The sequence below is a fragment of the Hippocampus comes genome, unplaced genomic scaffold, assembly GCF_001891065.2.
Source record: "Hippocampus comes isolate QL1 unplaced genomic scaffold, H_comes_QL1_v1.1 scaffold246, whole genome shotgun sequence".
In the NCBI taxonomy this organism is placed as follows: domain Eukaryota; kingdom Metazoa; phylum Chordata; class Actinopteri; order Syngnathiformes; family Syngnathidae; genus Hippocampus; species Hippocampus comes.
Window position 1 is genome coordinate 465,111 of NW_017806220.1, and position 15,534 is coordinate 480,644.

The window sequence follows — 15,534 nt, forward strand, 5'->3', positions numbered from 1 at the left end:
CGAGGCGGGGCGCACCCTCAACTGGTTGCCAGCAATTCCCAGTGTGTGTGTGTGTGTGTGTGTGTGTGTGTGTGTGTGTGTGTGTAGATAGACAGATAGATAGATAGATAGATAGATAGATAGATAGATAGATAGATAGATAGATAGATAGATAGATAGATAGATAGATAGATAGAGAGAAAAATAAAATACTCACCAGACTAGCCGTGTCTGTGAAGCCCTCCACTGCAGCACAGAGAGGGCCTCACTCCAGTGCTTGAAATATCTCGACTGTCCCGTTCCTCTGTATTCAGCTGTGACAGGAGAGACAGGAGAGTGCATTTAATTTATTTTTTCACGTCCAAAGTCAGGTGATTCTTGTTCCCGGTAACTTTGCGTCAATATGAATTCAAGTAGCCTTTGGGTGAGTTGCGGCTGCACTGCCTCAGACGGCCAGTTGGGGGCATTAGCACAACAGTTCGAGGATCTCCAGTGCTTGAAATATCTCGACTGTCCCGTTCCTCTGTATTCAGCTGTGACAGGAGAGACAGGAGAGTGCATTTAATTTATTTTTTCACGTCCAAAGTCAGGTGATTCTTGTTCCCGGTAACTTTGCGTCAATATGAATTCAAGTAGCCTTTGGGTGAGTTGCGGCTGCACTGCCTCAGACGGCCAGTTGGGGGCATTAGCACAACAGTTCGAGGATTATTATCAGGGCCCAGATGGTTATTTTGTGGAAGGGAGGGGAGGGTCACTTACGAGGACATACCCTGGTTACTGTAATCCTTTCAAAGGCCTTGTGATGATAAAAGAAAAAAAAGACTTGCTGTGCCAAGTGTGTCTGTAAGGGTCTACAACGATGGAAGTGTTGCCAAGTGTGAGAAGTGGGCGACTGTCTGCATAAATTGCGTGCCTGGTGGATACACGGGGGTTTAATCTCATTACAGCAGCGTGATGGAGGAGGGGGAGGGGGGGTTAGGCGGGGTGCGCAGTGACAGACGGCCTGAACAGGACGGAAGGATAGATTAAGGAGAAATGCTGGAGGTGGAAGGAGTGAAGTGTCGGAACAGAGAAGACACCCACACATCTTCACAGTTGGCCCACGAAATATGGGCACGCAAGGGTGGGGCGGGGGGGGGGCACACAGACGGACGACTCGCTCGCCTCCCTGCTGCTCTTGGAACAGCAGATGACATCAAAGATGGAAGGTGTCAACAATATACAAAGAGGCTTCCAAAGCACTTCATGCCATTAAGGGCGAGAGTCTCATATTTTTATGCATCCTAATGCCAATGAAATATCATTATTGTAACTTATTGTTTGTTGAAAAAAAAAAAAAACATAGAAAGACAACCTTAAAAAAATAGCTGCATATCAAAGCGGTTATCGATCCATCCATTATCTGAGCCGCTTCTCCTCACGAGGGTCACGGGCATTTTGTCTTCAGGCAAAAAGCGGGGAACACGCTAAACTGGTTGCCAGCCAATCGTATATTAAATCACAATATTGAGACGGGGCGGGGGGCACTTAGGTTATTTTTCAAAATCTATCAGCCCTAAGAAACATCGCATGTACAAAAAATTCCTTTTTTCCTCAATCTGCATGGGCGCTCTCATCCTCCAGTGCTCCCAAATTAGCTCCGCTCATACTCAAGTCATTCTCTCATGCACCCACACACTCTGCATCTCTATTTAAAGCCGCGGCTATTTCAGTCGCCCTGCACTTTCAGTTCGCCGGGACCGACGCCGCCCGAGCTTATCTGCGCCGCCCGCTTGCCCCCCTCGCAGCCACGCGGGGATGCTTGGTGAGACCAGATAGGCTGCCGACTTTTTAACTGTCAAGTTCAGGCACGCGCGCGCACTTGTTTACCTCCAGAGCAGCACCAGGTTATCGACTGACGGCCGTGTTGCGACTCAGCTTCGGCCGCCGGTCATCTCTCGGGGGCCTCTTGGACACTGGAAGACACACGCAGCACAAAGACGTTGCTGTCGAGGAGATGACGGGGACATCAGTCGTTGTAATTAACACTTTGTCCACTCAATGCGCAGAAATGTGACACGGGCAAAAACAGACGGCAGGCAGCGGCGCAGATCGGCGAGCAAAGTGATGCTAACGACAACAACTAAGCACACCCGAGTAGTGTGTGTGTGTGTGTGTGTGTGTGTGTGTGTGTGAGATGACTCAGTTTGCAGAGCAGGAACAGGGCATATCCCCTAAATTGTTCTGGAACGTGGCTTTAGGCAGGTGGAATTTCTCAAGAGCCGTGATGTCGTGTTTCCAAAGTAGTGCACAAGCAAGCGAGTGTGCGTGTGCGTGCGTAACAAACAGGATGCTAACAGACAGGTGGGTGGCGGTTTCGACTCAAAGGCCACAAAATAACACAAACCCGGCTGGTGAAATGCCCCCACCACCACGCTCGTCGTCATAGTTACGCAACTCCAGTGGTGTCTTGACACCGGAGTTGAGATCAAGAAGAAAAATGGCACTCATATCCAGATAGCATAGTGTACTCATGTGTAGCATTTCCCGTTAAGATGCTGTATTATTAGTCGTTCTTCGCAGAGGATAAAGAAAAGGTGCCTGTGAGAATTGCTGTTGTCGGACTGCATGTGTTGCGCCATGTTTGTGTTCCAGTATCCCACTGCTTAAAAGGTTATACCATAGTGACGCCGATGCGATACATTAGCCCGTATATGTTTCCAATCATGTGTTAGCATTAAGCTACCGGACGTTACGACAAACGCGGATCTCATCGGCGGTTTAGCTCTGTGATGTTGACCAGTTCTGCGGCCAGTTCCACATCAGCCTTCAACCTTGACAGGCAGTCAAAACAAAGCAGATGAAAGCAGCCCCTCTGTCTCTTTCTTCTGGTGAGTCTCTTTGAACCAAACAGTACGATGAAAAGGTCCCAGAAAGGAGGGAATTTGCGAAAACAAAATCAGAAGACCGCTTTCTTTTAGGGCTGCTTATAAACGCTTAAATATAACCTTGGAGACAGCCAAGGTCAATAGTGAAAGTGGCTATTACCTCAATTTATTAATTTTGTTTATTAAAAAATACACAAGAAGAGGACCTTGAGAAATGATCGCAATCGCAATATTGAGGGGAGGGGGGCACAACTCGTTTACTTTTCAAAATCGTTTTAGCGAGAGGCTTAGAGTAGCGCTTCGAGTCGATTGCGCAGGTGTACCCAATGAAGTGCGCAGCCAGTGTCTTGTCTGCTGCATGTGTTTTGTCGTTTACAGGGAAGAAGAAGTGCGCTTTGAGGGGAAGAGGAAGCTGTCGTCACAGTCAGAGGAAGTAGGGCCTCCCTGCCCGACGAATGGGGTGGAGGCATCGACGACTGCGGCTTCCTGTTGGACACGCACCGCATGTGCGCCTTAAGGACGACCGAGGTCGCGTCACATGAGCTTCGGTTGAAACACACGCGCACAGAAAGGCGCTTCAGACTTTGGTGGCGGACTGGCCTTGAGTGTGACGTGACTCACAAAAGCCTCGTTGAAGAACAACAACACTGTGATATCATTCCAAACCCCGCCCCCCCCCCACCCTCAAAGAAAAAAAAAAAGCCTCCCTACTCTGGTAAGATTGTGGTGAAGGTGTGACATCGGTAATTACTCAACATTTCTGTCCGTTGTCTCAACCAAGACGTGGCAGACAGAAGAAGGTGACTCAACTGCGGGTCCGGAATGCTGACACACAAAGAGCGGGCGTAGGCGACTCACTCTCCATTTCTACAATGGCTCATCGACGTCATCTTCATCATCAAAATTCCCCTCCACTTTTTACTTTTTGTGACTCGTGTGATGACAGGAACAAGCCCCGCCCTCCACGCCGCCCTCACACGCGCCTCTTGACAAAACAAGACGCGTTATTGGCCACAGAGAGGGAGCGGTGTCATCACACCCACCCAGCGTGTGTTGACTTTGTTGCGGAAAAGTCCGGAGATCATCTCGGGCCTGTTTGCGTTGGTCTTCCGGGACTATTTGGAATGAAATGACTGCCTCTTATCCACATGAGCGCCCACATGAAAAGGGAAGGACTTTCCCGCTCTTCAATCCTGAGTGCAATCTTGCCTTATTTCACGTCGCTGCTGAGACTCGCATACAAAACGGCGCTGTGTCATTTTCCCAACTGGCCCATAAAGTCTCAATGCAGTTGATAATTATAGGGAAGCCTGCCCGAGGAAAAACAAACATGGACTTCACACATGTACTACTGCTACGCATTTCATCATTTGCCAGCGCTCTACTGGAAGAGATAATTGAGAGAAATGAAAGGGCAGAGAAGGTCCCCGACTAGACTGCAGTCATAGTTGTTTTATCTGTATTAAGGACGGGTGAGTGAAGATAAGAGGTATCGGATTGCAGCCACCGATACCGAAAGCAGAATAAAATCTGGAATTGAGTAAATTCTTTTTTCCAGTAGTTGGCGCTATAATCTAAAAAAAAAGTGTATTCTCTGTATGTGCTCCTACTTCACAAACGTATGCTAGCAGTTATTTAAAGATTTAAAATCACAGTGAAATATTTGCCCATTTCCGTTAGCCCGTCTATGGTCTTTCGCATGAGATGTTAGCATCAAGCGACGACAAAATGAAATGGGGACCGTACTGTTAATTGCTGCCCCAAAACTCTCCAGGCTGAGACATTTCCTGTTTCTAAACCCTCACTTAAAACCAATTTGGGTTTGAGATGCTGATTTTACGTTTTGTTTTGGGGTTTTTTTGGTCATATTTTTTTCCAATTTATGAAATTCATGTTTTTATCTTTATTTACATGTATTGTTACTGTATTTTTATTTCTTTTATTTATGGCATGCTCTTTGCATGTAAACTTTTTTGGATTGATATGGTTTGGTTGAACGTTTTTGCAGTTGACATCAACCATTTTTATTGTGTCAGTTTTACAACAGATTGAAGCACGCACGCTTGGCTTCTTTTTTTTTTTCCTGAGAACTAATAGTTAAGAAACACTACTTTTGAAAGTATGTTTTAACAGCTGGGTAAAACTATATTTTAAAAAAGGCATGTCAGGCAGGTCTGGAGCATATAACCGCAATCAATGGGGGTTCACTGCAACCAGTGTACTCCAAGGAAGTAAAAAGTAGCGCGTCTGTGGGAACATCAGCATGCATCCAAGCTTAGTCTCATTGCATGGTGGAATTCCACACGTAGCCGCCTGTGGGGAGCAAAAAGCTTCCTCTGTCTCTCCCTACGAGGGACAAGGTGTCTGCGCAAGGTAGAAGGCAACACTGTGAGATCAAGACAACCACTTCGCGTCCCTTTTGAGTGACGGACAAGCTGCGTTAACACTTGACCTGTTGCTGTGTTGCAGTGTTATTCGACACCTGCCTTCGCTCTGAGGCTGAGAAATAACACCCCAAGCAGTGAGGGAGGGAGACAGACAGACAGACAGACAGACAGACAGAGGTGCCTTTTCCCTTTATTTAAGCATGACATCCAATCCGCACTGTCGCTTGCTGTCTGGAGAAGGCAACAAAAGCAGTCACAGGGTGGCAGACACCCCCCCATGACCACCCCCGCCCAAAAAAAGTCACAAAGCCAAGATACACAGCGGCTTGTTTACCGCGTTGCTAGGCAACCGCCGAGTAAGCACTTTATGGGAACCTCCTGATCCATTTCTTAGGACGCATGCAGTCAAGAACATTTCTTCACAATGCATTGCTTTTGGAGTTGACTTATCGCGGCCGAAGTGTGTGTCTCCTTCTAACAGAAGTCATTATTCAAAGTACACACGCGGGACAAACGTGGGGGTGGGGGGGCTTTTAGCTTTTTACAGCTGCCTCACCATGAAAGCTGTTTTTCCATGTCAATCGATCAGATCGGAAGTGAACGTTCAAAGGCTTTTTCGAAGGGGAGGGGCTCGGTCAACACACACTCCAGGCGGGCTTGTGTAGAACTTTATGACCCGTAATATAGAGGCGGACATCAAGAGGGGTCGACCAAACAACACCACTTGCTCTTTACTGCACCGTTTGTCTGGCTTTGGCTGTGCGTAATTTGCGTAAAAATGCGCGCAAAGCGCACGCGGCAGTCAGCATGTCTGATGACGTAACAAAACCGCCCCCCTCCTCTCGGATTAAAGTCCTCGCGGTGGTATCCCGACTCAACCGGGGGGGGGGGGCTGCTACAGTGCCCCTCCCCCGCCAAACAGAGAGGTGATGCAAATCACTTCCTTTCAATCCGTCTCTTTGTGTGCGTCAGGAATGACTTGGTGGGGGGGGTGTGTGTGGGAGCAGCTCGCCATTCACTTCAGTTCATACGGCCGCCGGCCCACCCCCCACTCCTACTCAAGCACAATAGCGTGAGATCTCCTTACACAGGCATTTTCTTTTTCAAAACTCCCCGTCTTGCTTCCCGTTTCCAGCAAACAGCTCTTATTACTAATGAATGAAACTTCTCAACCAGACCGATCACGAGCAAATGACAGGAATAAATCTCCCCCACATTTGCGAAATGATTGTAAATCGAAACTAATAAGTCAGAGCGTCCGACTGAGGTCACCTGCAGGAAAAAAAAATCACAGACCGAAATTCCCCCCCCCACCCACGCCACTTCTTCGATTATTTGTCCGTCCACAACAACGCATTCACAAACAAAAGACTTCCAGTAAGTCTCGTTACCAAAAAAAAAAAACTTCTAAGCACCACTTATGACATAATTGTGAGAGAAGTTTGAAACGCCCACGCACTCACCGGGTACTCCAGGGGAAACACAAAAATGCCGAAAATCTCCCAAGTCGAAATGTGTATCCGCGTTCCTTGTGTGCGTTTACGTCCACAATTTAGCACACACGCACACACAAAAAAAAATCCTCGGAGAAAAGTCGCTTTATAATCCACTAAACGATCTCCCTGCGTTCCCCCGGAAGAAATCCGAAAAGGTGGCCGAGAACGGTGCCTCGTATTCCGCCTGTTATGCTCCTCGTCCAGCTCGTCTCGGCGTAGCTTTTTACACACACATACACACACAGGCACACACGCGCAAGAGCCACGCAGCTATCGGGTTGCGCTCGGCTCACTTTTTAAAGGGACAGAGCCAGCCACGCTCACTCACACTCGCACGGTGACGTCAGCCCACGGCCCCGGAATTCCCTGACAGAGCACACTGGCACATAGTCAGGCCGCCTCACGACTCGCGGAACCAGAACCGCCTCCCCCCTCCTCCCACCCGACCTACTCTCCACACTTGAACACATAATCACAGCACACACGGTGATGAGCGGACTGCGCTGCTGCTGCCTGTCATTAAAGGTGTCACCATGCTCCGTGAAGAAATAACAGGGAATACGAAAATTGTTGCTCAGTGATTCCCCCTAAAGGCGCACTGCAAAACTTAAAAAAAAAACAAGGGATGAAATGAGGAACATATTTCATTTCAGAGGAAATGAACAGCAGATAAATTCGACTCAGCAAGATTTCTTCAAACAATAAAAAAAAAAAAACACCTAAGCGTATGTATACTAACGTCACCTTGTATTAAAGTATTAAAGGTAACCTCACTCATAACCAGTAAAAATTACAAGTCATGAACTTCTTTTAGTATTTGGATTTAGTGTTTCAAATCATCATCACCCATTGAAATGAATAGTAAAGCCATTAATCCATTCCAGCTTCCCCCAAAAATGAACAAAAATATTTGTCATGTGTTTTTAATCAGTAAAATAGGACTCTACAAGACTGTACTTTATAAATGCTTAGTAAAAAAATAATGAAATTTAAAAAAATTAAGAATTAAACATTTTAAGCATGATGATTTGTAGCGGCTCCTTCTGGTGTGTGCGACTTGGCCAGGCCAATAGGTGACCGTATAATATAGTCATGCAGACAAACGAAAAAGAGTTTTACAACTAGCTGACATAATGTTTGTGAATGATTGTGAAGGATAAAGAATATCTCTCACTAAATAGTGTTATGTTGTCTGTCTATGTGTTTGTGTTCAAATATGCTTTGCTTAAATCTTAGAACACCACCACATACTGTAGATGCTCTTTCTTAGCCCATCTATGGATTTTCCCATTATATGTTAGCATCCAGCTAAGCGAACTTATCTGAGGCAAAGTTACTGTATATGGTTGTTTTAAATTTGCAATATGTGATTCTATTTGCTTTATGTTAAGTGTGACAGCAAACTTCAACCGAAAGCGGCAATAAAGCTTAAAGCCTCTTTTCTGAAGCAGTCAAGGAAAAAATAATCGGCCAAACAACAACTCGTATCTTGGAAAACTTTCAAGTTTGATATCTCGTATCTCAAGGCACCATTGTGCTGAGCTAGATGCTATCAGAATTAGCCTGTGTTACAACATCACGTATGCAACAGCTACATTAGCACCATCATGTAATTAGGTGGTGCGTGGACTTCAAAAGAAGGTCATCCTGGGCCACTATGACAAAATTAAACGTTGAAGTCTCCTGATTCCAAGCCAGAGTCACACTATAATCTTTTAAAAAGTGTTCCTTTCACACAGCAGGCAAAGATTATCTAAGAAACACAAAATGTGCCTCTTTCTCAGGCCACAAACATTTTTATTCCATGTAGTAATTTTTGCTCTCATAATAATAGCAACACCGGTCAAACTGACAGTGTGTGTGTGTCTGTGTGTGTTTGTGTCGCACCTTGTAAACACAAAAGTGGCTATATTTGGCGAGCCCTGGCTCAGCGGTACAACGGGCAGCAAAATTATCAAGCAGAACGGGAGGATGAAGCAGAGAGGACGACATAAGGCTTAATAATCATAATAACTCAGATGATGTTCACTTACACGACTCCTTTTGGTCCGACTGACAAAGCCAAAAAAAAAAAAAAAGTCAGGAGAACATTGTACGCAAGTTTTTGTTCGTCAACAGTTGTGTTGGCTCACATGATAACAAGTGGCCCGTTGACAACAGAAGACGTTTTGTAGGAAGGAGTAATGGAGTGTTGTGCATGTAGCACCCGGGTCCATGCGAGTCCATTGTCAAGTGGGACTGAATGAATAAGTAGCACATTGTAGTATTTACAGTGAACCCTTGCCTAGGAAAATGCAGTTCGAGTCATTGTTCCCGCAGAGCAGTGAGAATATCTGCCCCCGAGTATTGTTGGCTGTTGTTTGGAAGGGGGATTCCTCCAGCTGCAGACCACTCTCAAGGATTTGCATGATGTTATTATTATTTGTCAACTGTGGGCCCTTTGAGACTCTTCTGAGATTAAGGGCTATAAAAAAACTACATTTGACTTGTTTGAGCGTATTGCTGCTCCGAGCGTGGTCAAGAAGCACTGGCTTGAAGTCTTAGAATGACCATAACATTTATGCTAAATGTCGCTGAACTGCGATGACGTTTCGTATAATGTTAGCATTAAGCTAGCTGACTTTCATGTCACGATATTATATTGTTAGCCTTTTCGGACAATTATCCAAGTCAATGTGCTTGCTCCAAAATTTAATTTTTTCTCTGTGTCTGATTCGGGTCATGGAAATACGCAAATGTTGAATGGAGGCAACCTGACTCTTATTTTTTGTTGAATTTGTTGTGTATTTTTTCTTGTTATCCAAAATTGTTCAGAAATGATTCAGCCAATCATGCTGTTTGGCTAATATTTCATAATAATATGTGAAGCTTATATAGCGCTCTACAGGATATTCAAAGACATGAAGTGTGATGGCTAGCGAGCTAGCTAACTCGAGAAAGGAGTCATATGTCCCAGGAAATGAGGATTTACAGGTATAAACCTGCCCTGGCTCTTCTTCTGGCCGCGGTACAACGATCCTGGTAATCCGTTGACACCGAAAAGAAAACTTTTCGTAGCGAGAAGCAGCAGTCAGAACGCTCCAGTGTTTCTCCTCCCGTGAGTTTGGTCGAGCATTTTAGCGTTGACATGTACAATGTCTAATTCTCCTTTGTATCATGTGTCAGCGCCACAGTTAAATTCAACTGGGAGTGACAAAAACAACAATTTCATGTCTTAACAACTACTTTAAAAATGTATACATAGTCTCAGAATACTGAGGATTTGAACCAAATGTACGCCCTATGATAAAAAGGGTTTCACTGTACACCGAAGTATGCTTGTATAATAAACCGATTGTTCAGGCCAAGCCACTTTATGATGAAAGGAGCACGACTTTATGATTGACAGATGTGGGAACACCCACGGCACGCACCACACACGCCGCACATGGGATGACAATACGAAGCCGCAACAAAGGACGCCGAATCGCGGCGATCGGTCGTGGAGGTCCAACTTTGTGTGTGGCGCAGGGAGCGACAACTGCACGCTTATCGCTCCGATATTGATGTGTGCAAAACAGGGAGCAGGGAGCCATGTGTGCGCGATGTGTTCAATTAAGGACAACGGCTCCGTTCTCAGACTCCCATAAACATGTAGAGTCTTAGCAGAAAAATTCCCGCCCCACCAGCTGTGTATAATTCCACAAATAAACCTTTAAAAAAAAAATGAAGCTTGCACGGCAGCTTGTGTGCTCGTAGGAGACAGTGTGTGTGTGTGTGTCCCCCTCCGCTACAGATGACGCTTTTCTGCCTCTCATATGGAGGCTGCTTTGTGGGACCACGCATGACTGTGAGAGAGACGGCGTGAGTCAGCCTTTTGGGTACACTGAGACACTGACAGACACAATAATGATAATCATGACGACAATGAGAAGACAGTCAACTCCTGTTATCTTGCGATTCAACGGAAGGGTTCTTTTTTTAATTTTTTTTCATGGGTTTTGACTATATACACTGCAAGTCAGTATTTGTGCTTTAGTCTCAGACAATGTCGTGCCATAATACTGCCAGGCAGCATTGAGCTCTACTGGACGGAGATGCGGTCAAATTTGTTGTTCCCGCAAAGTACAAAGAATATTTTTGTATGCCTATGAGTATTTTTCGATGCTGTGTCCGTATGTCTTGCAGTTGTTTGAAGGTTTATAATTACTGAGACAGCTATGCTAATTTCCGTTAGCCCCTCAAAGGCATTTCGCATTGTGTGCCAGCAACAAGCTAGGACACTTTTATTAAGACAAAATGAAATGTTTTGTTTAGAAATGTTGGTGCTGAAACATGATATCGGGGACAAAATGTCCAATCTGAGGCCAGAAATTGCCTCGTCCGATTTCGTGAATGAAAGTGAAGGGGATGATGAAATGATGTTGTGTCACAGTTGCCGGGTAGAATGCCTGCTTGTTCCCGTCACAGTTTTTAAAATACACACACATATACACACACATTCACACGCACGCACATGCACATTATTTATTTATTTATTTATAACCTCTTGTCAAGTTCAATGTTTACGTGCAACTCACATGAAAAGAGGACCTTGAATCATAGTGGCAAAGAGAACAATTAGATTATTCTCCAGAATCCTTCAGCCCTATATACTATACTATTAAAAACATGTTTTTTTTTAATATGGTCTCTCTCTATCACAGATTTTGCCCAATTGCGGGTTGGCCTAGAAAATGGTTCACCGTACACAGATTCCAACATTTGGGCTTCCAGTGTGACCATTTTTGGGATGGCGCAAATGCCTTTGCAAATCCATTTGTCGCTTTGACAAAAGGCCGCACAAGCACACGTTTGACAGCTTACACAACCCTCGGTGTGCGAGATATTGTGAGTGCTCCTCACACGCCCAATCATTACACAACTGATGACCTTCGCAAGTGATGACAGCGTGGGCCGCTGCACACGATTACAACACATCTGGCGTCATCGGCGCCAAAAGAGCCAAAACAACGAGGAAGCAGCCTTACCGCGTGAGCATGGGTGGTGCAGTAGTAGTAAAATCAGTAGAAACACCACAACAGGCGTTCCTTCTTATGTCTGCTCTTTTAATCGACTTTCCTGAGACATCTGACACCGCGGTACCGGGTTCAAAGGTTAAACAGTTCAAGCCAGCCAAGTGTATGCGTGTGTGAGCGTGTGTGTGACTCATTCATAGACTCAATGCCGGGCCACTTGGCAAGAACAGGTGGGCCCCCTGACGTCCCTCCCCGCCCCTAAACACACCTCCGCTTGCACACGGCACACACGGCGCCAGTGATATGCGTTCACACGCACACACGTTGTCCTCAAATGACAGCTCCTCCCCCCTCCCTTCCTCTTGACACTTCTCATAGAAACAATGATACGGGCACCACAGCACAAGTCGGGATTTTAACAACTGCTGAAAATGACTATATTTGTTGTTTTTCACAGAGGCTAAAGAATATACGCCTGTGAATGTTGTTATATTGTCTGTCTACGTGTTGCTGCACCGCTTGGTTTCAAATATCCACTGCGGAAAGCTTTCGCGCCCCATGTGGGCCGTACGTAGCCTTGGGTGTTCTGTGTGCATGTGTGAGACAGCTTTGTCAATACAGACGCACATACAGTTGGCTCGGCTCCACTGATCCCGTAGCCTGGAGGGTCAAAGGCTCCCTGACCTCTGAACTCCAATTCAGAGGTCTCACCCTTCTGCGCCACAGCTGGCCTCACTGTCGCGCACATGTGTGCGCAGGTGGGCGACTATTTGCGTAGCGCCTATCCCCACGGCAACACGCGGTCATAAAAGCAACTCAAGTAAGCAGAAAACAACCGGGGGGGGGGGGGGTCATGGAGGTGCAAGCGCTGGAGCCGTGACCACAATCTGGAGGCCACTCGGTTGTTCATGAGCTTCTCACATGACCAAGGCGTTGGATCATAAACCGAGTCAAGAGCCTTGCGACTAAAGGTTAACTTGCAAGGCCTTCTCTGCCGGCCTAAACACTATCAGAAGCACTGTGCTACGTTTACAACCTATGCCTAAATATATTTTAACCCTTTCGGGCACAGCGGTTACTAGAGTGGACAGCTTGTCAGGTTACAGGGTGCATGAAAGGGTTCATATTTATTTATTTTAGGGGCGCAGCTATTACGTATTTTGGTATTTGGATATCCGACTAAACACTCTATTGAATAATCAAGTATTTTGAAAAATATATTTTGGCTTGGTTAAAGAACAATGATGAATAGACATCCGCCCTGATTAGCTGAACCGCTTTACCCTCGCGAGGGTCCGCACTGTGAGACGGACGTGCTAATCAGTCGACCAGTTGATGCCCCAAAAGAAAATAATACTTCATGAGAAATGATCCGTCTTCTTGCCTAGAAACATTAGTAGGTGAGCTTTTGGGCTATGGGACGACGTGACATCAGGACCACGGGAGTACTTTTGGAGGCAAAATCAGCACATTTGAGTAAATTAGTTACATGATGCTAGCTGCTAGCCGCTAGCATCATTATAGATTGACATTGTAACTAATTCGGGTTTTCGTTCTTTTTTTTTTTTTTAAACATCTTTTAGTGGTGCGGCCCGCTGGCCCAGTGGTTAGCACGTTGACCTCACAGTGCAGAGGTACCGGGTTCGATTCCAGCTCCGGCCTCCCTGTGTGGAGTTTACATATTCTCCCCTGTGTGGGTTTTCTCCGGGTACTCTGGTTTCCTTCCACATTCCAAAAACATGCACGGCAGGCTGACTGAACACTCAAAATTGTCCCTAGGTGTGAGTGTGAGCGCGGATGGTTGTTCGTCTCTGTGTGCCCTGCGATTGGCTGGCAACCGGTTCAGGGTGTCCCCCGCCTATTGACCGAGGACAGCTGGGATAGGCTCCAGCACGCCCCTCGGCACCCTTGTGAGGATAAAGCGCATCAGAAAATGGATGGATCTTTAAGTAGCAATCACGAGGGCCCACTTTAAAATAAAAGCCTAACAACGAAGGCATGGATGTCGATATTCTTTGGGAAGCGCGTTAGCGGCTTGTCACATCACGCATGACATGAACAACTGTTGTCACGGCTAGCTCGACATGTTTTGCAGCCTCGCTCTCAAAAAGCGGCAATCAAAATGACCATTTGCGCTCTGCTCTGTGAACTTTGTACGGCGGCCAAGTAGCAGGCGGCATGCGCGAGCCCACATGGCAAGAGCGGAGTTAGTCAGCGCTGATTCAGTGGCTGCCTTCAAGTTCTCCTTCAGACCCACACGCCACGAGTTCTCTCACGCACAAAACAGCAGGCAGTCGTTACATTCCGAGCTTTCTGCGCGCGTTCGCTTCACATTTTCACCGGCTCAAACGACACTCAAACGAACTATTATCCTAACGTGCTACAAGGAAGACTATTTTATCTAAATTTGTGGGTGCATTTGAGGTCACGTGTGTCGCTTTCTGCCACCACCGCCATCCAGGGCGCGCGCCAGGCCGGACATGGCAGAGCTACAGACATGTCAGGCCCGCATGCGGCCGAGGCGGTTTTACTTGTGACCTCCAGCCAAAAAGTCACACTAGCGCCCCAGCACACTGACCTCCGCCCATGTAAGGAGAGTCAGACTTTGCCACGCACACATCAGACGTGTAGGAAGACCGATAGACATTTCTTTTTGCTAAAACTAATGTGACACAGACAGCAACACTATTTTTTTTTTTAATGGGGAGGCATGGTGATTATGGTGTTCCTGACAACTTCTAAATTGTTCTTTATATAGCTTTAGAGCACACAATTTACAAATAAAGCACTAACAACAATTTTCATCCCAAAAGCCCTTTCCCTACATGTACATAGTAAAATAAGAATGCGCGTATGTTCTTTATCCTCTGGAAAGAACGCCAAATATTACTGTAGCTTTCTGAGGAGTTGTGACCGTCTCAACGTATGTTATCGGTATGTCGGTATTATACTGACCCCACTCGGCCAAGGGACGCCCACCAAAGGGAGCAGCGCGATGATCATTGAAGTGAATCGAAAAACGGCTTTTTTCGTCTTCAAAAATCGTATCACAAAATGTGTTATCAGTCTCGGGCGCGCACACACACACACACACACACACACACACACACACACACACACACACACACACACAGAGCTAAAGGCACAACTAAGAACCAGAGCAGATGACAATCATGTGACAAACCATAAGCGCTCCCTCCCAGGTGTGAAAACGACATCCGACGAGGCTTTGTGAGCACAAACGACACATTGAAGACGACGTTTCTTCGTCTGAGAGAGGCTCACTCACGGGGTCCGGATGGCTGTCGGCATGCCTTGACTCGCTTTCCCACATGCGATGCGCTCATCCCTGCCCACTTTTTCCCCACTCAATGGTCCTCTCCTTTTTTTTTTTTTTTCATGGATAAAAGCAAACACCTGCACTCTGGAAGAGTAACCACATTTTATTTCATGCTATGTTCTTGTTCTGCCAAAATGGCACAGCCTTCACAAATCAGTCACAGTTGCCATGGAAATCGTCTGCATCTTGACATGTAGACATCGAGGTGTCCAATAGATGTCTTTGTGGCTCACTTTGTGTGTGTGTGTGTGTGTGTGTGTGTGTGTGTGTGTGTGTGTGTGTGTGTGTGTGTGTGTGTGTGTGTGTGTGCACGTGTGTGTGTTTGTCCTTGACCAGCTGCACAGAGCAGAGGAAATGAGGTGGAACCCAATCTGGTCTTCACCTGTTTGTCTTTTTCTCTGGAGGGGCCTCCAAAACACACACACACACACACACACACACACACACACACACACACACACACACACA

At 46.3% G+C, this 15,534-nt stretch overlaps 1 long non-coding RNA gene across 1 annotated transcript; it reads left to right on the top strand.

The window, feature by feature from the left end:
- Positions 1-2,031: 2,031 nt before the first annotated feature.
- LOC109507052 (uncharacterized) lies at positions 2,032-3,520 on the top strand. Its single transcript, XR_002166399.1, has 2 exons — positions 2,032-2,118; positions 3,225-3,520. It is a non-coding gene; the product is annotated as an uncharacterized LOC109507052 (long non-coding RNA).
- Positions 3,521-15,534: the final 12,014 nt, after the last annotated feature.